General features: G+C 55.8%; 1 protein-coding gene across 6 annotated transcripts in view; it reads left to right on the top strand.

Moving 5' to 3' along the window:
- Positions 1-23,259, top strand: part of RAI1 (retinoic acid induced 1) — a 74,321-nt gene that overhangs the window by 35,319 nt on the left and 15,743 nt on the right. The window lies entirely within an intron of this gene.

Below are 23,259 nucleotides of genomic sequence, written 5' to 3'. Positions count from 1 at the left end.
TTTTTTTTTTTTCTTGAAGCCGCAGCAGAATTGGAAGGGAGGGCGTGAGTGTGGGGGGGGGGGGGGGGCGGGTGAGGGTGTGCGGACTGAGCTTTTTCCGGATTTATTTTTCTCTTGTGCAACTCGTGTGCTGCTGCTGCGATTGAATGGATGCACGGCGCCGGCATCGCGGAGTTTGGGGAGGGAGGGGGGATTATACGTGCGTGTGTGTGTTGTGTGTGTGTTGTGTGTGTGTCCTATTTGCAGCAGCGACGGAGGAGCCGGGGGGGGCGTGTGTGTGTGGGGGGGGTTGTTTTTGCTTTTCTGGAAGTAATAAAGAAATTTGCAACCGGTCCAAAACCCCTCCTGACTTGCCGATTGATGGGTGCCTGAACAAAGATGCAGCTGAGACTTGGAAATGTTTGTGCGTGGAAGGGGGCGGATTTCGTTTTGCTTGTCCTGAATCCCTACTTTTGCAAAGTTAAAATAATAATGGGCACGGGGCTGCGAAAGCCTCTGCGGAGGGAAGCCTTCCCGGGGAGGCTGATTTAATTGAGGAGTTATGGATGTGCATGGTTTTATACTTCCAAAAGTTGCGGCGGTGCCGCGGGCGGGCGCCTGGCTCTCCTTGCCGTTGTCTGCACGTGAGAACGCTGACTTGATGGATTTTCTTTCTTTTATTCGGTGGCTGGCAGGGCAGGAAAAAATGGATCTAGCAGATAACCCAAGGAATCGTGGGGTTTGCACATCTGGCTGCGCCTTTGGAAAGCCCCTTGATGGGACTTTCACCTCCCGCTCCCTTTTCTCCCACGGCAAATTTCGCCTCCAAATCCTCCCGTTGACATTAATAAACAAACAAACCGGGGAATAGCCGTGGAGCCCGGTGAGGGGGCTCGGAGTGCTGCCCGGGGGTGGGGAACCGTGTGCTTTTGTTTTAAATAACGAAACGGCGATGATTGAAAACATATGAATAGGATGCAATGCAGAGCGGGTGTGTTACGGGGAGGGAGGCGGGGGGGGGGAAGAGCTGGAAAACTGCTTATACGACAGAAGCAGAGCTTGAATGAGTGTGGTGAGATGAAAGGCGAGGGGTCCGTCCCTCGCCCGGCTGCGAGGGGGGGCGATTCCCAAAGGCGGAGGAATGATCTCGGCGTGGGGAAGCTCACTGGGGAGAAAAAAAAAACCCTAAAAAAAAAAACCCCAAAAAGAAACCCCAACCAACCTGAAGTATGTGATTATATCCCGTCCAACCAACTTTGCCGGTTGCGGCGTTAACGGAGCTAATTGTCCTCAAAAATAATAAAACCGGGGGGAAATACGCCTGCGGTGTGTGGAAGGGGGGAGATGTGCAGGTCCCCAAACCCCACGGGCTCCCCCAAAAAGCGCCGCCGGGCTGGGGGACACCGAGGCGGTACCCAAACGTGGCCGGATTGTGTTTATTTGGGCGGAAATAAAGATGGAGCAACTGCCCTGGGGAGGGCTGTAATCCCCCCGGGAAGGGCTCCGAACCGCGCCGGTGCTGCCCTTCGCTGCCTGCCCTTCGCTGCCCGCCCTGCCTGGCCTTGCTTTTGTGTTTGTTTGCTTCCGAGGAGGGGGGAGAAGGGAGCCGGGGGGGCCGCGAAGGCGGGGAGAAGCCGTGAGGGCGGAGAGCCGATTTAAATTGGACTTAATGGATTCCCAGGGCAGCTCTTTTAGATGAAAGTCAAAATAAGAGCCAAAGTGAATCTCAGCAGACCTGTCTGTTGCATTAGAGATGCAGCCCTTCCTCTCCCTCCCTCCCTTTATTCTTTAAAAGAGAGGGGGAAAAAAGTGTTATCCTTACGGAAGACGGCGTGGAGTTTCTCATTCCTATAATGCGAGCTCTAATTGAAGAACTTGCAGCCTCTTGGGAGAGTCTTTACTGATCGCTGCTTTTGTTATTCATGCCGCGCTCTGTTTTCTTGGGATTTTTTTGGGGGGGCTGATGTGAGTCTGACTGCGCCGGGTGTGATGCTGTGTCCCCCCCAGGCCGGCTCCGCGGGCTGACAGCAGGTAGGACCCCCTGGTCCCCTCCTCAGGGGGTCACAGCGGGCTCCCCCGGGTCGGTTGTGCTGTGCTGGAGGAGGAGATGAGCAGCTGAAAGCCCCCGGGAGCTGTCGGGTGGGGGGAGATGCTGCAGCCTGGCTGCGGGTGGCTCTCGTCCTCACAGGACCCCCCGGGAGGGATCCTTGCCTGGCGTGGCACAGGGGATGGGGGCGCAGCAGGGCTTCTGCCTCCTGCCTGTGCTCACTGCAATGGTTTCGGGGAGCCGTGCAGTGCCATGAGCCTGCTTGGTGCAGAGGGCACGGTGCAGCCCTGCTGTCACAGCTCTCCTGTCCCACGGGGGTCTGCCGTGTCACCTGGAGGGGACAGGTGTTGTGCCAAGGCCACGTGGGTGCTCTGCCCACCCAGGGTGAGGAGCAGGACACAGCCAGTGAGCCTGCAGGACCTGTGCTGGGCGAGTTTCCCTCCTCTCCTGCCTTTTCTGTTGCTCAGGAATTCAGGGGTGCACAGGGAGATTGGCAGATGGGGCTCCCCCCTTCAGAGGTCTCATCACCCCTCCCAGCCCCCTTGGGTGGCCAGAGGAGCTGCTGGCCTGTGTCCCCAAGCCCTGTGTCCCCACAAGGTCCCATGGAGATGCTGCCCATGGCAGGGGGCTGGTTTGATGCAGCCAAAAGCTCCTGGGGGGCAGGTCCTTGCTGTCCCTGTGTCCCTTTCCCAGCCTTGGGCACCCATTTGAACTACACTTGAGCTCTGCATGGAGGAAAACAAGAGCCACAAGCCCCAGGGCTGCTGTCAGTGGCATTTGGTGGCTGTGGGGTGAGCGTGGCTGGGGAGGAGGATGTGTGAGCAGGATGGGGCTCTGCCAGCCCATCGGCTTAGCACGGAGGCAAAGCAGTTAACCTGGACATCTGATCTCCCCGGGAATTGTGTATTGACCCTGACAGCGATGCATCAGGAGCGACAGACTCTCCATCATCGATCCCTCTCCTCCCATCACCAGGTGTCGACACCGACAGCCGTGGAGCCGGCTTTAATTTCAGGCCTCTGGCTCCAGCACGTAACACTTAGCCATGGTCCCAAGGTGCCACCAGGCTCTGCAAACAAACACCTGCACAGGCAGGTGACCGTCCCCATTTTGTGGCAGGGATGGCGCTTGCTGTGGGTGGCCAGCTGAGCTGGGGGCAGGGTTGGCAAGGGACCATCCCAGGGCCATTGGGCAGGGTGGTATTGCAGCCTTTGGTGGGGGATCCGGGGATCACCTGGAGTTCCTGCTTTGCTGGTCTTTGCTAGGAAAGCCCTCTGATCTGGCACCCCTTGTGCCATCAGGGTTGAACGGCAGAGGATTTGCCCGAGCTGGGGTGTCCCAGTCCTTTTGCAGCCTTTTCTGAGTGACCTTATCTGGCCTGGATGTGTCTTGTCTTTCCCACCTCTAAAATGGCTACTCCCAAACCTGCTGGGTGGTCAGGTGTGTGTGCCACCCCACAGAGACCTGCTGGGGAGCGTGGTGGGTTTCTTGGGTGCCTTGATTTTGGTCAGGGGCCGGCTGGCACCTCGCCTCTCCTCCTTCCCAGCATCTTGAGATTTCCGAGACGCACGCAGCCAAGCTGAGGCTGAAAAAGCTGCTTGTGGTGGTTCAAGAGCATCTCCTCGACAGAGGAGAGAGAGGGAGGCTTTTCATTCCTCCCTTTCTTTTGGAGCTATCCAAGCTCCCCTCACCGGTGCAGGGGCTCTTCCCGCTCCCCCCTGCAAGGGAACGTTAAAAGCCAGGGGCAGCGGATATCTTGACACCCCGTCAATCCCAGCCTTTTACAGCAGCAGTCTCTGAAGGCTGGCACTGCTGCACAGAAGAAAACAAGTGAGAAGAGGGGGGGAGGCGAGAGCAAGCCTTTGCAGCCGGCAATCGATAATTGTGGTGTCACTCACTGCCTTGGAAGTTCCCGCATCCCCACGGTCGCTGGTGGGGGGAGAAGGGGAGGGTGGGAGCTGGGCTCTGCCCTGCCAGCACCGGGCACGGGGCAGGGAGGGTGGCAGAGGGCGAGAGCCCAGCCCTGAGCAGGAGCCTCCCGCTGCATTACTCACCACTTGATGTAGCTTGAACCTTTCAACTCCCTCCCCTTGGGGATGGAGCAGGCTGGGCAGAAGGTGTTGACGGAAAACGCTCTCCTTTCTTAGCTTTGAGGGTTTTTATTCCCCTTTCCTTCTTTTTTTTTTTTTTTTTTCCTTCCCCACCTCTCTCTATGGGAATTTTGGGCTTTAATAATCTCCCCAAAATATAAAAGAAACCCAAAAAACCCCCCAGCCCAGCTCCCCCTCATGTGTGTCTCCATCTTAGCAAAAGCCGAGGCAAAAGATCAAGGAATTCTTCCTTTTGTGCAGCTTTCAAGACCAAAGATGTGCCGGTGAAAAGGGGAGGCTCAGAGTACCAGGCACACACAAGTGTTAAAGGAGAGGCTTCCCTTTTGTCTCCAAGGCAATCAGCCGGTGAAGGGATCCACAAATTAATTAAAAATTGCTCTGTCTTGATTGAGTTATTCCTGCTCGCATCCCACCTGCCTATCAAAAGACTGGGAATGGCAGGAGGAAATTCCTATTTCTTTCCCAAACAGCTCAGACACGTACCACGGTCTGTCTCGCTTGCCTTTTATCCCAGGCAGCAAAGGAAATAAAAAAAAGAAAGGGCTGGCGCGGTATCCAAAGAGATCTCTCCCGGAGGATGCGTCCCCTCTCCTGCGCTAACAAATGCTGCGGTATTTGGACGATTTGGAAGAAAAATGAGCAGATTTACGTGTCAGGCATGGGCCAAATTGTAGTTGTAACTCCATGAAGTTGATGGAGATCCATCGGAGATTAATTTGGCCCCAGGTCTGGCGCTTGCTCCGCAGGGAATAGGCTGGATCTCTGCCTTGGTTGAAACAAGAGGTATTCAAATGGGTTTGTTGTGGCTGTGCTATGCCCAAGTGGTAGAGCCGAGCAAAAATCCCAACTGGTTGTGTCCCCGGTGCCAGAGCACCATAAATACACCTCAAGCTGTCAAGTCCTGCACAGTCTCTACTGCATTTACCACTGAGAACACTTTCAGGGGGTATAGATTTATCTGTAGGGGCTGTGCACAAGTCTCCCTGTGTGCTTTGCTAAGAGGCTTGAACTCCATGCCGGTGTCCTGATGGGGGAAGCCTTTCTCCCCTCCTGTTTATGGGATTTCCACCCAAACCGAGCCTGTGCCTGGGCTCAGCCTGAGCCCCAGAGAGCCCAGCCCTCCTTCGCTGGGCTCGGGCTCTGGTTTGGGGGGGCATCATCAGTCAGTGCCTCTGAGCAGGATTCGGGGGGGTTGGTTTGCTGCTTTGCAGTCAGACCTTGCTTCCTCTGCTTTATTGTCATCTCCGCTCTTAGTCACCGCTCGATGCCTCACCAGAGGACACTGCTCCTGCTGCATTTATGGCAGCCACTAAAATTGGCTGCTCCGACAGGGAGGGACACTGAGCATCAGGGAGGCTCTGCCCAGCTCCCTGATGGTCCTTGGCATCGTGTGGGGAGCGTAGGGGAGCTGCAGGGCAGGGCTGTGTCTGTCACCAAATGGGTCCCCTGTGCTGAGGATGCGTGAGGGAATATGGGAGCAGTGCTGGAAAGGAGCAGCAGTGGCCACGTTCTCAGGTGGAGATGGCTGGTGTGTAAATGAAAATGAGATGCTCGATAAAGTAGGAAAGCATAATTAAAAACGTTCACGGCTGCTGGCTCGCGAGGCGTGGGCACTCAGTGATCCAGCGAGGCACAGCCGTCCCCCTCCCCAAACCCCACGGCTCTCAAGCCTCCTTGTCCTGTAATAGCATGTCCTTCACATGCCTGTCTCTGCATGATCTATAGAACAGGGCTGGCCTCTCATACCACTGCCTTGCACCAGGCCAGTGACTGGATTCTCCAGAGGAGACTCTAGTCCTATCATAGCATGTCCTTCACCGTGACTGCTGCTGCACAGAGACACGGCAGCACGGGGCTCTAATACCTTGTAATTCACTGTGACTGCTGTGGCAGGACCTGCACCGTGCTGTGCTGCCGCAGCCCTGCAGACCCCTTGGCTTTTGCATCTGCTCTCGGGCTTCAGAGCAAGGGCTGGGTGGGAGGGGACAGGCGGTGGGGGGACCTTGGAGGTGTCCCAGGCTTGGTGGGGCTCCCTGGCTCCTGGTGGGGCTGGGAAGGTGCTGAGTATCCCCAGGACACGGTCCCATCCTGCCTCCTGGGTGGTTTAAAAGAGGGAGTGCTGGGGGCCAAGCTCTGCCTTGGCAGGGGAGAAATCCCTGTGACTGTGCCAGGGTGAGAAATGGCCCTTGGATGCAAGGAAAGCATCCTTCCTCTGGGTGGTATGGGCATCATAATAAATGTCAATATCTCTGCACACACAAAGGAGAAGGGGACATTTGGCTACCGAGCGTGTTTGTTCCAGGAGCTGATTTACTTTGAAGACTTCAAGGGTTCTCTAATGCTTCCCTCTTCACTGGTTAACCCTGTTCCTTTGCCAGTTAAATAGAAATGCAGCTGCCATCAATAAAGCCCTTCTGGAGGCTGTTCCAGGGATGTGTCCACACTGCTCTCAGTGCTGTGCTGGACACTGCTCCCTCTCCAACTGATCTGGTTTAGCTGCACCCCTGGGCTTTTGCTGCCCTGGTAAAGTGAAAATCCCTGTGAGGGATGAGGGTTTTCCAGCCAAGTGACAGAGATCCCAGTGCTCAGAGCATCCCCTTGGATCCTTGCTGTGCACAGAGCAGGGTGGGGGTGACCATGGTTCAGCCAGGAAACAGATTTGGGGTTGTTGCTTTGTGTTGCTGGATTTTCTTTGGAGGGGAGGCATTGGAAAGCCTGGAAGCTGCAACCTGTAAGAAGAGTGAGGATGCCTTGTCAGGTCTCCCAGAATGGGAGAATAGCATGTTTGGTGGTGAGATGGATGAGGGAGCAAATTTTGGGAGCTAGTGCTTCCCTGCAGCATGATGCTCAGCTTGTTTTCCAAAAAACAGGAGTTGGCATCTCCTGTTTTGCTTCCATACAAATCATCAGTGTTGTTGTTGCTCCTGCTTGGACTGAGGAAGGAGGAATTTGGCCCAGTGGCTTTTTTCCCCTCCTGCTTCCCCTAGCAGCCCGGGCTACAGATCTGCAAACAGCTGTAAAGAGAGCAGAGATCATTAGCTGGCAGGATCAGATGAGATAGTTTCTTAAAAGGATTGTCTGATTTCTCTATTGATCAGCCTGATTTAAAAGGGGGAGTTGGGTCAGAGGGCATAAATTATCATTGAAGGAGGGGTGAAGGCCTCAAAGGCTGTGCTGCACTTAGCTGCAGTGCTGAGGAATGTGTCTCTCGGCGGGGACGTGCAGAGCTGAGCGCCGTGGCTGCCGGCCAAGCTGGGTCTCCTCTACGCTCAACTGGGAACCGAGTCAAGGGAAGTGCATTTCAACTTGGGTAAAGAGCCTCTCTCTCTTTGCCAAACTGGTTTCTGCAGCCCCCACCGCTTGGGGTCAGAGGGGAAGGGGTGCAGCGTGGCCCTGGGGGAGGTTTGGGGTGCAGCAATGGTTTGGGGCCGCTGTGGGCTCTGAGCTCCCTCCCTCCCTCCCCAGAGAGAGGATGCTCTCACCCCGCAGAGACCTGCGACCTCTCCCTGGCTTTCCCCGGGCTCCCTGTGTGGTCTGCAGCAAGATGTTGAACCACGGGAGGTTTCTGCCTCCCTGGCTGTAAAATGAAGCTAATCTGCAACCTGAGGTTGCTGCTTTCCCCGTTCTTGTGATCGCTGCCCAGGGCTCCTGCATCCCCTGCCACTGGAGTCACGGGACTTGCAGGCTTTGCAGTGGCCCCCCAGCTCTGGATTATGGGAAGAGGAATGGGAAAACATCCAGGGGAAATGAGGCACCATCCACATCGATGGCAGAGGGTCTGGTTTTGGGGACATGGCACATCTTCCACACCAGCTTGTTCTGCTGCAGCCTGGATCCTTATTCATTCTTCCCTCGTTCTCATCCATCTTTATGGTAGAGGAGCCTTTTGTGCCTAGGTCAGTGTCCCATCTCTGCCTTCTCCCAGGGTTTGCATCTCCCACAGCTCTCTGGGCAGGACTGTGGGGATCTGCAGTGGGGTTGTGTCACTGTGACAGGGTTGTGTCACCCCAGCAGGGCATGAGCTGGAGCCAGGACAGGCTGTCTCGACAGGCAAAGCTGCAGGAGCACTTGTGAGGTGGCAGATCACCCTCTGATTGGGGTTTGTGCCCTTTCCAACCCCGATGGAGCTTGTTCCTCTTATTTCTGGCTGTGCTAAATTAAAACAGTGCAAGAGGTGTGATTTCTGCAGCTGTGGGCAGCTCTGAGGTGCCCTGGTGAGCTCTGGGCTGGCACATTTGCCTGGAGTAGCACCACCAACCGGGGAGGCTGACACAGCCACACTGCTGGCGTCCCCAGGCTGGGGACATGTCCTGAAACTGAGTCCATCTGCCCTTTCCCAATGCTGTTCCACATGCCAGCAGTGCAGCCAAGGCTGCTGCCTGCCCCTGTGCTGCCCATCCTCTTGTTCCTGCCCTCCTGCATAGAATCATTGAATCACAGCATCATTAAGGTTGGGAAACCCCTCTAAGACCATCAAGTCCAACCATTAACTGCCAAGCCCACCACTAAACCATGTCCCCAGGTACCACATCCACACATTTTTTCCACTTCCAGGTTGGATGAACAATCCACCAGTACCCTGGGCAGCCTGTTCTGATGCCTGGCCACCCTTTTGGTGAAGACATTTTTCCTAATATCCAACTCCAACTGCCCCTGGCTCAGCTTGAGCCATTTCCCCTTGTCCCATCACTTGTTACCTGGAGCAGAGCCTGACCCCACCTGGCTGCACCTTTCTGTCAGGGACTTGAGGAGAGTGAGAAGTTTTCCCCTGAGCCTCCTTTTCTCCGGGCTGAACTCCCCCATCTCCCTCAGCCGCTTCTTGTGCTCCGGATCCTTCCCCAGCTCCGTTGCCTTTTTCTGGACACACTCCAGCACTCCAGCCTCTTCCTTGGAGTGAGGGGAACAACCCCACGTGCCCCATCCGTGTGCACAGTGGCTGCTGGGGACAGCAGCATGGTGGTTCCCCATGACGTGTGTGCCTTGGAAGGAGCTGAGCCAGGCCATTATCACGGATCACTTCTGCCAGGTGGCGAGCAGGGGACCAAGCATCCCAGCCCAGGGCACGGCTGGGAGCAGGCAGAGGGTTCAGAGGCTGAGCCAGGGCTGCAAGGGCTCGCAGCAGCCCCTCTCCCACCGAGGAAGAGAGCATCTCTTCCAAGCATCGGCCTCCCAGCATGGCTGTGGGAGCAGCCAGCAGCGTGCGGCAGCTGGGCCGGCATTATCCTGGAAATGTCACCCGAATGCCAGCCCGCCGGTGAGCGCCAGGACGTGGCGGGAGGCGGTGACTCGGCTCGCCGGCATTGGCTACCATCTTAGAGGAAATGTGGAGCGCCGGGTAATTATTTCTCGTTCTTAATTGAAATTTCAGCCTCAGTGGTTCGCGGGAGCGGGCGGGAGCAGGAGCACAGGCGAGTGTGACACGAGCGCAGCGCTCGTCGTGGCATGGGGGGAGCACGAGTGACACGAGCCTGTGGGGTGGCAAAGCATCTCCCAGCTCATGCAGAGTCCAGCACTCCAGGGAAGGAATTCCCATAGCCCACAGCATGGCCTGCTCATAGCTGCGAAATAAACCCCCAGAATGCCAAGATTTTAATTTTTATTTTTTTTTTTTAGCGGGGGAGGATGCTTTATTGTTTCTTTATCCCCGTATTTCTGTTTTGCTTCGGATGAAGGGCCAATTAACTGGAATTAGGCGCTGCAGCCTGGCACCCCGCGTGGGCTCGGAGCAATCAGGTGGAGCGCAGCATGGCTGATGAGAGCCAATCAAGATGTATAAATGAGGTGTTGACATTCAAACAGCGGGTACCCGCGCCTGCCCGGCCGCAGCCGCGCCTGCGTGCTGCCAACCATGGCACCAACCCTGCCACCAGTGGGGAGAGCTGGAGCTCCATGGGGCAGCCCAGTCTGCTTTGGATCCAAAAGTGTGCTGGGGACACACAGCTGCTCGTGCTGGGGGCAGTGGGTGTGAGGGACAGTGGTGGGCACCCCTGCCAGATGCGTTTGCTGGCAGTGCTGGTGCCCAGTGTTGGTGCATCTCCGGGTCAAGGCCCATAGTGCTGCTCCGGGGTGGGCAGCCAAGCAGAATTTTGTTCCTTTAGGGAAACCCAGGCACAGGGCAAGGTGCTGGACAAGGTCCATAATGCTGGGGCCTGGTTTCACCCTCAAGGTTTTGTATTTCCATTGCCTGGGTCAGTTTTGGCTTCAAGTCCCTGAGTGGTGTTGGGACACATTTGTCCCCCCACTGTCTAGGGACCGTGGATGGGGACCTCAGTGTGACCACCATGCTGGCAGCAGCCCCCAGCAGTTTGTCACCCTTGGTGGGGACCAGGGCCACCAGTGGCTGTGACAGCACACACAGGCCAGAGGAGCTCAGAGGCCATCCAGGGAGGAGAAAGCAGCTCCGGGGCGAACAGCCTCATCAGCGTTTCCTGTCTCACGATGGAGAAATCGCATGTGGTGAGAGGCTCTAAAAATAGGCTCAGCAAACTTTTAACCACATTTGCAGATGTTAAAGGTAAAGCCAGAGCAGCCCCGAGGAAGAAAACATCCCCGGCCGTGCCTCCCTGGTGCTAACCCTCAGCTCTGCCGGTGGTGGGGAGCCAGCTCTGAGGGCAGGAGCCCCCAGATGGGCGGTGGGGCTGAGCCTCAGCCTCGTGGCGTGGTTCTCCTGAGTGTCCCCATTAAGTGTGTGGCAGGAGGACATTAGGAGCAGGAGCACGTACCGGCAGGCTCTGTCTAACAGCACTGCCGCCTGACCCTGATTTGTAGCAGGGCTGAGCAGGGAGGTTTGCTGTAGTGTTACAGCTTTTCCTGTGGTAATAGCCGGCCGGGCAGCACTCACACAGCACTGCCAGTGGCACCAGGAGCCCGCAGTGGCACAGGGAACCCACGGTGGGAAGGAGATGCTGTAGCTGGGTCATGGCACATTTGCTTGCAAGAGAGCTGAGGGGGCATGTGGGGACACGGTGTTGCTGCTGGAGTTGTGTCTCCCCATGGCAGCAGTGCTGGCAGAAACACAGCTGGATCTGCCTGTCCTTGTCCCCACCAGCCCAGTGACTCCACGTCCAGTGGCTTGTCCTGCACTCTGCAGTGGGTGCTGCTGTCTCCTTGCCTCCTGCCTCCTGTCACATCACCAGGGCTGGAGTCAACTGGGGACAGTGGCCAGGGCTGCCAGGTCCTCTCCCAGCTGAGGTGTCAGCTCCCTGATGGCACTCAGAGGATGTCCCCTGTTTCTGCCATGCCAGGGGTGACAAACCATCAGAGGGTGCCAGCCTTGTGCACACAGTGGCCACAGTGAGGTCCCTTTGTACCATCCCTGTGAGATCTCTGTGGGGATGGATGCATTGCCATGCATCCCCAGGGACTTGCAGAGGCAAAATTGACCTGGTAATGGAATGGAAATCAAAGCCTGGAGGGTTGAGGTGAGCCCCGAGGTTGTGGTGCTCGTGGAGGGCTGGCAAGGGGCATTCTGCCCACAAAAGATGGAAGGGGCAGCATCACTCTGTGGTGCTGTGGTTCCTGGCTTCTGCCAGCCCTGCAGCCCCAGGTGGGAGATAGCAAGAATCTTTAACCTCACAAACGTGGAAGGTTGACTCGAACCATCAGAAAGATGAAAGAGACAGAGAGAGAGAACGATTAAAGGGAAGAAATGGAGATTCCTCATGTTGCCTTTGCTGCCTAATACCGGCAACTTATGAACCCTCAGCACCTCTCACGTGCAGCTCGGTGCTGGGGCACGGGAGGGCACGACTTTCTCCTCAGGAAGGAGCTTCCCAGGAAAATTTTAATGCTTGCTGTTGGTGTGATGTCTGGGGGAATCCACTGCTTTCTGTCTGCCATTGCCTGGCTTCACCTTCTCCTGCTGGCAACTGATGCGTCCTCACAGCTGAGTTTGGCGTGATGGTTCTGGTTGTTGTCAGCCTTCACCTGCAACACTGGAGGGGAAAAACTGCCCCTCAGAGTTTTATTTAGCTAAAAATACCGACCCAAACCCAACCTCAGTCAGGTGCAGGCTGTGGGGTGCCTCATGGAGGGATGACTGGGATGCTGGGGAGCAGCACTGCCAGAGGGATCTCCACTGGCCACATTGGGGTTGGTGTTTTGGCAAAAGGCATCACCTTGCCAGTAGGAATAATAGCCAGGAGGGGGAGGGGGCCAGGGCAGGCAGACAAGCAAATCCGTTTTATCAGACGCCGCATATTTTATGAAAGCACATTTCAGCTCTTCAGCCTTGGAAAGCTTTTCATACCCTTTAATTTTCTAATAAAAAGGAATTACGTTTGCTGAAAAGCCAGTAACAAGATTCACTGTCATTGTCTTTTGTACAGACCATAATTCCTGGCTCGGGCTCCTGCCTGCAGCCTGGTTGTGTGGTCCCAGGTGTGGGTCCAGGGTGCTGGCAGGGGAACTTCAGGACCATGGCTTGGCCACTGGGAGCTTGTGACAGGTGCCCAGGAATGATGGGGGTGGAGGTGAGCACCACGTTTGCCTGCATCCACAGTGATGCCTCTTGGTGCCCAACACATGCCTGAGAAAGCAGCATCTGATTTTGAGGTGGTTCCTGCTGCCTGAGTGTGCCAGGTGGGATGGCCTTTGAACCAAAAATCAGTTTAATTGCATGGTCATTGGCCTTGTAACCACAAGCTTGAGGGCAATGTGAGGTCCTGACGAGGCTGGTGGCTGGCAGACAGCTTTTCTGCTCTTTGATGTGGCTGGGACAGGTTGTGGTTGTACATGTGTTGGAGCAATGGGGTGTCTTTGCTGAGGACAACGAGCCAGTGTCCCCTGGCCCTGCAGATCTGACTGGTGAAAAGGTTCAGCTGGGCAGCCAGCAATTCCCAGTTATCCCCCTCCATCCTGGGTATCCCTCCTGCAGGCTGCAGGAGCTACCAAACCTGACATCTCAGCAAGCCCAGGGCACTCCCAAAATCCAACCAACCCCAGGCTCTGACAGTGGGCAAAGCATGTCTGGGTGCCAACACCGAGACCCATCAACTCCTCCCAGCTCCCCGCGAACCCTGAGCACATCCTGGCGCTGTTTGCAGCATGGAGAGCCCTCAGGGGCTCACTCACACCCCACTTTCCTGCAGGGGTGCATCCCCTGGGAGCTCTGGAGCCTCAGCTCTGCCGGTGCCACGCGGCTGCCACGTGGCGCCGGAGCCGCGACGCCGCTGGCGCTGCCTCTCCCTCCGAGCTGCTCATTTGAAGTTTCAGCTCACCGGCTGTTTTCATGCAGGTGGGATGCAAAACCAGCCCACAAACACCAATAAATATCTTCTATATCCTCCTCCCTACTACTCCCCCCGCCTCCAATTCTCGTTTTCATTCTTACTTCCCAGCTGGTTTTGGGGGGGAAAACGGGTTTTCAAAGCTTTCCGTAAACGTGTGTAACAATGGGAAGCGTTGCCTTTTAGCCTGCGGCCGGCACAGTTTTAAATGAGGTCCCAGGTAGTCATGGTTACCTCTCCTCTTCAGTAAGAGATGACTTTTATTTCCTGCCTTTTGTATTTGCACATCTCAGATATACATTCTCCTAAACCATAATTGGTATTCTCGGATAGACAGGAACGCAGGAGTGAGCTGCCACAAGAGGGGAAGAGCCAGATGGACGCAGGGGGTGTCAAGGTCTCCAAGCCCCCAAACATCAGGAAATCTTAATTTCAAGTCATTTTTCCTCCCCTGGCAAGGGCGGGGAGGCAGACCTGTCTCTCCACAGCCTCAGGGCTTGTCCTGATCCCACCTCCCTTGCAGCATCCTGGCTATTCTGGTTGCTGCTTCAGAATTCGGGATTTACCCTCTTGTCCTGCAAGCCTCTCCATCATCCTGCATCTCCCCCAAGCATCCCTTAATTGTGCTGAGCTAGGAAGGTGAAAGAGGGGCTGCCCTGTGCCCCTGGTCCCCAGGCAGAGTCCTGACCCCCCCCAGGCACTTGGGGGGCCAAGGCTGCACCCCTTGATTTTTGGAGGCACGAAGGGGAAGCAGAGCAGTGGGGCTGCACAGCCCGGGGAGCGGGCGCGGGAGGGAGAAGCGCTCGGCAATGATTGATGAAAGATCATAGCCTCATTCCACGGGATCATTGCTCAGAGTGTGGGCAAAGCTGCGAGTCCCAAGGGAACCATCGCCTGGATGCATGTGAGCCTGCGATTCAGGGCAGAGGGGATGCAAAGCCACATATTTTATGCCTTTTTTATTTTTTCTCTCTCTCTCTCTCTCTCTCTCTCTTTCTCTTTCTCTCTCTCTCTCTCTCTCTAAAGCACCAGGAAAACAAAAACCCAAGCTGTCTAATCAGAGACAAGCAGATTCCACCCACTTCCTTGGAAAACTTGCATTTGCTAGGAAATCATCTCGCTGCATTTACAGCAAGCAGAGTGCCCCAGCGGTAGCTCGTGCCTTTCTGGCAGGATGATAACCAGTGCTGAACAATTATTGCGCTGGAGCGGGAGCAGCAGACATATTGGCTTTTCTCAGCCAGCAGGAAAGAATTTGCAAAACTAAGCAGGCGACTGGAGCAGCTCGGATTTGCAGCGTTGGATGCGCGGTGCCGCGGATTCACAGCTCACCAGATTTGCTGGTGGCAGCATATCAGGGACTCGCACACCGCATGCACCTGGGCTCCTATTTACATGAATTTTTTTTTTTTTTTTTTTTTGCAAGGGAAGGGCTTGATTTTGCTGCCTGGAAAAATGTGTCTGATTCCCAGCTTCCCCCGTGGATGCTCAGCCCCCCCAGGTGTGCGCTCGGGTAGTGGGGAGAAGTTGTTTGCTTTTGTGTTTTTCCCCTTTTAATGAGAAAAGTGTGTATTTGTCACAGAATCGTAGAATGGTTTGGGTTGGAAGGGACTTAAAGACCGTCCACCACCACCCCCTGCCATTGGCAGGGACATCTTTCACTATCCCAGGTTGCTCCAAGCCCTGTGCAGTCTGGTCTTGGACACTTCCAGGGATGGAGCATTCACAGCTTCTCTGGGTACATGTGCCAGGGCCTCACCACCCTCACAGGAGGGTGTTCTTAAAAGAAAGTCTCAAAAAATACTGTCAGAATTGTTGTGAAGGAGGTTGTCCTTAAAAACCAGTGCTGGGAAGAAAGGCAGCAGTTCCAGCAGGATCCTGCCCCATTGCCAGCCTGACTGCCCTTAGCATCACCAGAGGAGCCGAGTCGGTCTGGGGGTTCCCAGGGGAACCCTCCTGGGGCACAGTCACAAATCCCCAATCAAGGCAAAACTCCTTTGCTCAGTTGTAACTTCAGGCAGCGATGTATGGGATTGCTGGAGCAGCTCCCATCCCTCAGAGGTTTTGTGGTTCTTCCACAGATAAAACTCTCCCACATCTGCCCTTGTCTTCTCCATGGGCTGGGCAGAGTGGAAGCAAAGAAATCCCTTCCCTTCAGGCTTGTGGGGTTGGGAACTGGATCTGTTCCCATTTCCCTCTGCCCACTCACAGCACTCCCTGTCTTTGCTGGAGCATTTCTGAAGGGGATGCTCCAGTGTGGAGAGGTGGCACAGTGAGGTTTTGGTGTGGATCTGACCTGTGTTCCTACCATGGGTGCTGCTTGGCAAGGACAGCAGGCAGAGCCTGGCCTGGGATCCTCTTCCCAGCCCTGCTCGGGATGCAAACTGCGCATCAGTTGCACCAGCAGCTGATGGAGACTCCAGTATATTAGCAGCATTAATTAAGTTACAAAAATTATGCATGTTATCAGTTATGAGACGACCTTTCATAAACTCCGTTATTAAAGCAATAAAGCATGACCCACTGGTCCTAACCAGTCTAATGGCTGGCTAAGAGCACGGTTTTTCACATAATACTTTTAGCAGGTCATTAGCTGAGCAATAAGATAACGTGGAGAGCCAAAGTGATGTGCAGGAATGGCAGTGGAGGCAGAACAGTGCCTGATGAGGGGACACGGGGCTCGGGGTCACCTGTTCTCCCATATGGCTTGTATGGGTGTGCAGAGCTCTGGTGGTGGCTGTGGTGGGTGATGGTGGCTGTGGTGGGTGATGCTGGGGTGCTCCCATAGTGTGCAGTGCTGAAATCCCAGTGCCATGAGGCAAACCCAGCCCTGGGGCAGGTGTGGGGCTGGTGTCAGACCCTCTGAGCCCTGGTTTCCCTGCCAGAGACTGCCCTGCAGAAGGGAGATGGGGTGTTGTAATGTGGCCATCCCAACTGCAGTCCCAGTGAGCTGTAGGATGAGGATGGAGGTTCTGACCTTCCATGGGGCCAGGGCTGGGATGGAGGGGCCTGGGCTCCTTCTGCCTGAGTGGTCTTGGTGTATGGACAGTGCTGGTCTCAGCATATGGCTGGTGTTGGTCTCTCTGGGCTGAGACCCCAATTTGGGGCTATACAGCTTGGTCCCCTCCCTGCCCTGCCTGGGGGGACATGCCAGGCATCCAGGGCCACCTGGCAGAAGCCACCAAGCCCTGGCCCCCATGTCCTGCCCCCTCCACAGACTGGTGCTGTTTTTGAGCACGCTCCAGCTGAGTATGATGCCCTCCCTACCCCTGGCTATGCCATGAGACCTGGGCATGCCAAGAGCTGCACCACAATCCAGCACCCCCAAAGCGCCTTTCCCGGTCCCCGCCAGCCGTTTCCAAGCACTGACCCTCTCCATAAACAAAGGAGAGGGAGAGGGAGGGTGGCTGGCATGTTAATATACTCTCCCCCCCTCTTTTCCTCCCTTCATCCCTCTGGGAAAGGCCTTTGCAGATATAAGCAAACCTTGATTAAAAGCTGCCTGACAGGCAACGGCAGCAGCAAGCAGCAGGCAAGGAAGCTCTCCAAGTCCAAAGGGAGCTGCTTCTGCTGCTGCCGCTGCTGCCTCCATTCTCAGATGTCCCTGATCCTTTAATCAATCACAGCCACGGAAGAGAAGAGCAAACAGCCGTGCCGGGGCAGAGGTATGTGCACGCATTCGTTCCAGCCGCAGCCTTGGGCTGCAGGCACGGAGCCGTCCCCGCGCCCCGAGCTGCTCTTTCATCTCCCGGAGACAAGCAGGGGCTGTGTCCCTGCCCGTGCCTCCCACAGCCCCCAGGAATCCGGCATGGAGGATGGTTCCCCACCGGGAGCAGGCAGAGGGAGGAGGCTCCTGCCCTCTCCCCAGGTGCTCCAGCCAGGATGCGTTCCCGGGTAGAGGATTCTCCCAGCTGCCATCCCATGGGCTGTGCCACACCGTGTGCCTGGCTAGCAGGGAGAATGGGGTGCAGGGAGAATTGGGTGCCAGCTGCCATCCCATGAGCTGAGCCACACCGTGTGCCTGGCTAGCAGGGAGAATGGGGTGCTTGCAGATGTTGGGGAGCTCTGGGAATGGGGTTAGCCAGAGGGAGCCAGCCTGGCTGTTGTGTCTAACACAGAGCCGGCCAAAACCCATCCATCCTTTGGTGGGCACACGGAGCAGCGCTCGTGGCTCCTGGGGTGTCCCCATCGTGGGGCAGAGCCCCATCCTGGGCTCTGTGGGGTGGGCAAGGATCTGCTCCAGCCCCAGAGGGACAGGCAGGGCCTCACACCAGCTGCGGCCATGCCTGGAACCACCAGCATGCAGAGAAACCGCCCACCCCCGGGATGATTTGTCACCAAGTCCTGTGTGTCACCGCGGGGCTCGCTTCACAGAGAGGCTGGAGATGGGGGCGGAGGGAGGGGAAAACCACGTCCTTTTAATAAAACCCAGCAAAATCCTCTCGTTCCTGACGTGCTTCCCCAGCTCGCGTGCGGCAGCGGGAGCTCCGCCGGTGCGAGGCCGGCAGGGGCAGGCAGGGACCGCGATTTTCCTGCTTATTTTTGCTGTTGCTTATTTTTAGCGCCGCTTCTTAATATATTGTGACAGTGCCCTGGGACGTAGCGCGCCTGTGGTCGCAGGAGAAGGTGTCTGGGGCAGGGCTGCTCGATGCCACCAAGGAGCTGCAGCCAATGGCCGGCACGAGGGCGGCTAACGAGGCACCCGCTGCTAACGGGGGTCCCCGGGGGAGTGCTGGGGATGAACCTCTGCACTGAATTCGTCAAGGCTCTGCAGGGAGGGACTTGCTCTTGGGGGGTTCTAATGTGTTTTTTAATTAGGCAGTTGTGGTAATGGCGGGCTGGTCACTGGCAGAGCTGGTGCCAGGTGGGAGCGGTGCCTTGGATGTGGATGGTTTGGTGGTTCAGGTACCTTGTGCATACTGGGGGACCTCAGTGCTGTGCTGACTTTGATCTCCCTCCCTGGAGCTGGTTTTTGGGAAGGGTTGAATGGTTTCCATGCCAAGATGTGCCTCACAGTTGCCTTTTTGGACCTTCAAGTAGGTTTTGATGCAAGGCAGAGAGGCAGCTGGCAGAGGCACAGGATTTTGCTGGGATCAGGGTGAGATCCCACCAAGCCAGAGGTTGCTGGCACTGGCTCAGCCAAGGGTGTGATTCTGGTGGGGATGCTGTGTCCGTGGGGAGATCTGGGTGCAGTGTAGTGCTGGGTTTGGCAGCAGGAGTCTGCATGCACAGGCTCTGCCTGCCCCGAGCCCATTAGTGACAGATCTTTGTGGAATAACCCTCCTCATTAAGGCGAGCTACCCCGTGTGTCAAAGCTGCTTTATAAGGAAATTATACCCAGCTCCAGCCGGGATGTGCGTATGTAAATGGGGTGATGCACAGCCCTGATTGAGACATCATGGGGCAGCTCAGCCCAGGACCCCTGGGGGAAACAGGGGCTCCAGAGGGGCTGGAGGGTGCTGGTGGTCTGGGATGCACCTCAGCCACCTCCTGAGGTCTGGCAGCTCCTGTGTGCACTCAGGGCTTTGGCAGGAGCCATGGAGCTGGTTAGGGCTGGAATGTCTACACGTGTTGGAAGCTCCAGTCACCACATCCTTCCAACAGCTTTGCAAAGTACCTCCTCTCTGCACTGTGTTTGTGGGAGTAGAGGGGAACCCCCTCTCTTCCATCCCATTCCCAAGTTTTATCAAGATGTCACTTGCATGGCCAGTACTGGTGGAGGAAGTGTGGAGTCCCCCTCTGCTCCTCGTGCCATGACCTGAAGCCCTACTGAGCTGGGATTAAATCCTCCTGACCACACATCTGAGGTGCTGGGATGCTCCAATGTTTGGAAGAAGCAGGAAGAATGTGCCAGAGCTGAAGCCATCACAGGGCTTTGTTGCCCACAATGGGACATTGAGGACACCAAAGGACACCATGAGACGCCGAGGTTCTTCACACAGCACCTGTGCTCGCTGCTCCATTCCAGGAAGGAGCGGACACAGCACGCACCAGCCCCCTGGGATCCAGGGGGAGCATCCCCTCAGGACATTGGCACCTCTTTGTGGAAGCAGGGTGACAGCTTGGCAGGGAATTGAGACCCTTCTTTTTTTTGGCAGCGTGTTCCTAATCAGCAGGACCCGCGCGCCCCGCCGCAGGCACGCCGCGCGCTGCTATTTACGGAGCTACTTGAAATACACCTGCAAGAGAGGAGAGGAGAGAGGAGCCAGCAAGTAAATAACCCAGCAACCCACCGGAATGAAAACAGGGAGAAGAGAGGCAGGCAAAAAAAACCGCCCCAAAATGAAGTGTGATGTGGAATTGAGGGGCTCCGTCCCAGTCGTGCCGTGGTTTTCCACCAGGATGCTCAGTGGTTTTGGTGGTTGGTGGGGAGATCCCATCCCGTTGTTGGCCACCTCAGTGCATCTCTGGAATGGGCAGGGGGATGGCTGGATGGATGGATGGATGGATGGATGGATGGATGGATGGATGGATGGATGGATGGAGCCTTTTGCCCACCTCCCCACTTGCTTTGTTTACCTCATGCTGCTGTTCATCTCCTGCCTCCCCCCACCCTCTTCTGAAACATTATAAATCAAACAGCTTAAAATGTAAAGCATCAAAAATTCTAAAACCTTCATCTATTATTAACTGTGACAGTAAATTCCACCTCTGAATGTTTCACATAGCAACTGTTACCAGGACTCAGCATCCAAAGCTGATGTTCCAGCAACTTTCCATCACGGTGCCGCCGCCACTCCAACAGTGCCGACACCAGCCTGGTGAGACTGGCTGCCACTCCCAACACTCTTCAGTGGGATTGGGATGCCAGCACAGAAACCGAGCTCAGATTTAGTAAATACAGCCCAGGATTGGAAAGGAACTTGGTGCCTGCATGTGGGAGCTGCTGGTGGGATCCTCCATCATGGTCCTCCCTCTGTGTTGGTCATGCAGCCCTCCAAACTTCATTACTTTCATCATCATGTTATAAAGCACTATAAATAACAAGGATGGGGATGGAGTGGTTAAAATTAATGGATAGTGAAGGGTTTTTGCAGGGGTTGGTGTTTGCTCTTCTACCTCTACTTTGTCCTGGTGCTGGATGTTGTTGTGGCCCCTGAGTGGTGACCTTCAGCCTGGCATGGGCAGGGGTTCTCGCTGCTCTGAGCATTGGGTTGTGCTGAGTTTGTGATGTGCCAGGTGCCCACAGGGACCAGGAGCCAGGTGTTCACCAGAGGGGTTTGTCCATGTTTTGGTGTTTGCTTGCCTTCCCCATGAGCCATCATGGCTCTGTTCTGTGTTGTGTCCCCTGCCTGGAGGTTGAGCTGGGGTGTTTTAGGTTGGATTTGGCTGCATGGCAGCACAGTGAGCGTTGTTGGAGGTAGGGAGAGCCATGGCTCTGCAACCCCATGGAATGCTGAGCCTGCTCTGGTGAGAGCCCCCCACTGCACCAGCACCACGACCATGGCAAGCAGCCAAAACCACCCAAATTCCCCCAGAAACACCCACCAGGCCATGCCTGGTGCCCCCATACCCTGGCACAGGCATCCCTTCCTTGCCATCATCCTGGCTGTGCCACCTCCCTGCAAATCCTGTGGCTGCCCACTGGGATCTGGTGTCGTGCCATGCTGTGCTGTGCTGGCTGCAGGGCCAGGCAGCAGCGGCTGCTCTGCTTCTCCCCAGGGACAGGCAGCAATTTTCCTGCTCTGAAGAAGCTTGTGAAGGTTTTGAGTGAATCTGGGAAGCAAATCTAATTGGCAACCTGGTAATTCCTCGGGGGGACATGTACTTTGGTCATATCTAAGTACATTCCAGCCAGTGTTTAAGACACGCTGAATCCAAACTTGGACAGTCAAATACCAGCAGCTCTAAGCTCCTTATCTATTTCAGGCAGATTAACTCCTTAATCATCTCTTTTGGAAGTTCCCTGCCCCAAATTCCTCTCCCCTCCTTTTCCCCCGCCCCCAGTTTTTCAGCAGGAACAAAAGGAGCCGATTTTGCAGGGTGCCAAAGGTGGGGACGGCGCCCGCTGTGATTGACAGAGTCAATAACCTGGAGCCGGGAGAAGGCCTTTGGAAATCTGCTTCCCACTTCACCTGCCCCAGTATTTGTCTTCAGGATTTGAAGCTGGGGAATATATAATACCGAAATAATTTACCACACAGCATCAAACCTCAATTTATTATTTTCAACCTTCTTTTCTTTTATGTTTTTGGTTTTTTTTAACTTATTTCTTTCAACACCCTTTTATCCTTATTATTTTTCCTTTCCCCCCAGGGGATTCCAGCTCAGCATCCCCTAGCAGGTGACCACTGTGCAGCCCCCAGCCCTGCTGGTGGCAGGGGGATGCTCATCCCCTCTCTGGCAGGCAGAGGAGGCGGTGCTGAGCCGCGGGGACCCAGCCGGTGCTGGCCACTGTCACTCAGGGGAGTGCCGGAGCATTACGCTTCATTACCGAGCTGTCTGCTGCCGGCAGGGGACGGCTCAGGGCAGGAGCACAGCCGGGATTGGCTCCGCTGCACGGAGCAGATGCTGAAACCTGGCAGCTGTGGGGTGCCCATACCTGAAAGCGCCTCACAGATGAGGTGATGGCAGTGGGGAGCTGGTGGTTGCTGGGTCATGAGATTGGCTGCCCCAGGAAGGCAAAAAGGGGACAAGGGAATGCCCCCCATAACAATGAATCCCAGTGAGGGGGTCTCAGTGAGACAGGGACTGGGGATCACCAGTGGTAACTGAATAGCACTCATGTAAAACACAACCATAAATATCCCATGTGCCTGACGTGGTGGGGACACTGGGACAAAGCCCCATCTTCTCCTGGAGGGAGAGGGAGAGAGTTTGGGGTGGGGAGAAGGCATGGGATGGTGCCAGGGTCTGCCCTTTGCTGTCAGCAGCCATCCCACAGCAGCTGAGGCCTCCTGGTTTTGGATGTGGCAGTGTGAATTTGCTGAGTTTTCCTAATAGAAAAACAGGCTGTGATCAGGGATGAGCCAGAGGGGCTGGAGCCAGTGGCACATTCAGAAGAGCTGGGGATGTCCTGGGGGTGATGGGCACCTGTCGTCCTTTGGGGTCTCCAGTTCTGTTGGGATGGGGAGACCCTCTGGGGAGGACCCAGGTCCCTGGGGCTGGGACACGAGCCTGCTCCATTCCCCTGCTCCAGGGCTGGCACTTCCCAGCACCAACACTGGACACCAGCACAAACGTGGACCACTCTACAGTGGGGAAACTGAGGCACAGCTGGAGAGTGGTCCTGCTTCCAAACCAGTGGATTTTCAGTTCCAGGCTGCTGGGTGGGTGCCAGGTTCTGCCAGCAGGTTTGGTGTGGGTTTGCTGGGCCAGCAGGTGTCAGGGGACCACGAGCCATCCCTGTGACATTCCCCAGGGACTGCAGCCTTATGCATCCAACCACATCCATGAGCAGCCAGCTCAGGAGATGCAGACCAGATCCAGGACTGGGATGAGGATCCTTTCCCTCTTACTTGGGAGAGCTTTTATTTGCTTTTATTTTTGCTGTAAGCAGCATGAACCCCTTGGGGCATCAGCATTGCAGAGGAGGGTGCCAAGGGCATGGCATCTGCTCCCCGCCTTTCCTGGCAGGGATGGAGCTTCTGTCCTGCCTCAAGGGGAAACTGAGGTAGGGGACAAACAGGATGTGGGAGAAGAAGGGAGGGTTAAAATTAGCAGTCACAGTAATGATTGGAATGGTTAATTATTATTGGAATTGAAGTGAGTCAGGCCGAGAGCAGGAGGGGAGGGAGGAAGGAAGAAGGATCCCAAGCTGTCAAGCAGAAAATGAGTAAAGAAAAACACCGTGAGCATGTGGAGAACTGACCAGGCTGTCACACTGCCCTGTGCTGGCCCCGTGCTGCTCACTTGGGGTGAGGCTGGAGGGTTGGCTGAAGGTCACCACGGTGGT

The sequence above is a fragment of the Agelaius phoeniceus genome, chromosome 16, assembly GCF_051311805.1.
Source record: "Agelaius phoeniceus isolate bAgePho1 chromosome 16, bAgePho1.hap1, whole genome shotgun sequence".
Lineage (NCBI taxonomy): Eukaryota > Metazoa > Chordata > Aves > Passeriformes > Icteridae > Agelaius > Agelaius phoeniceus.
This window is presented reverse-complemented; position numbering and strand designations above follow the sequence as displayed.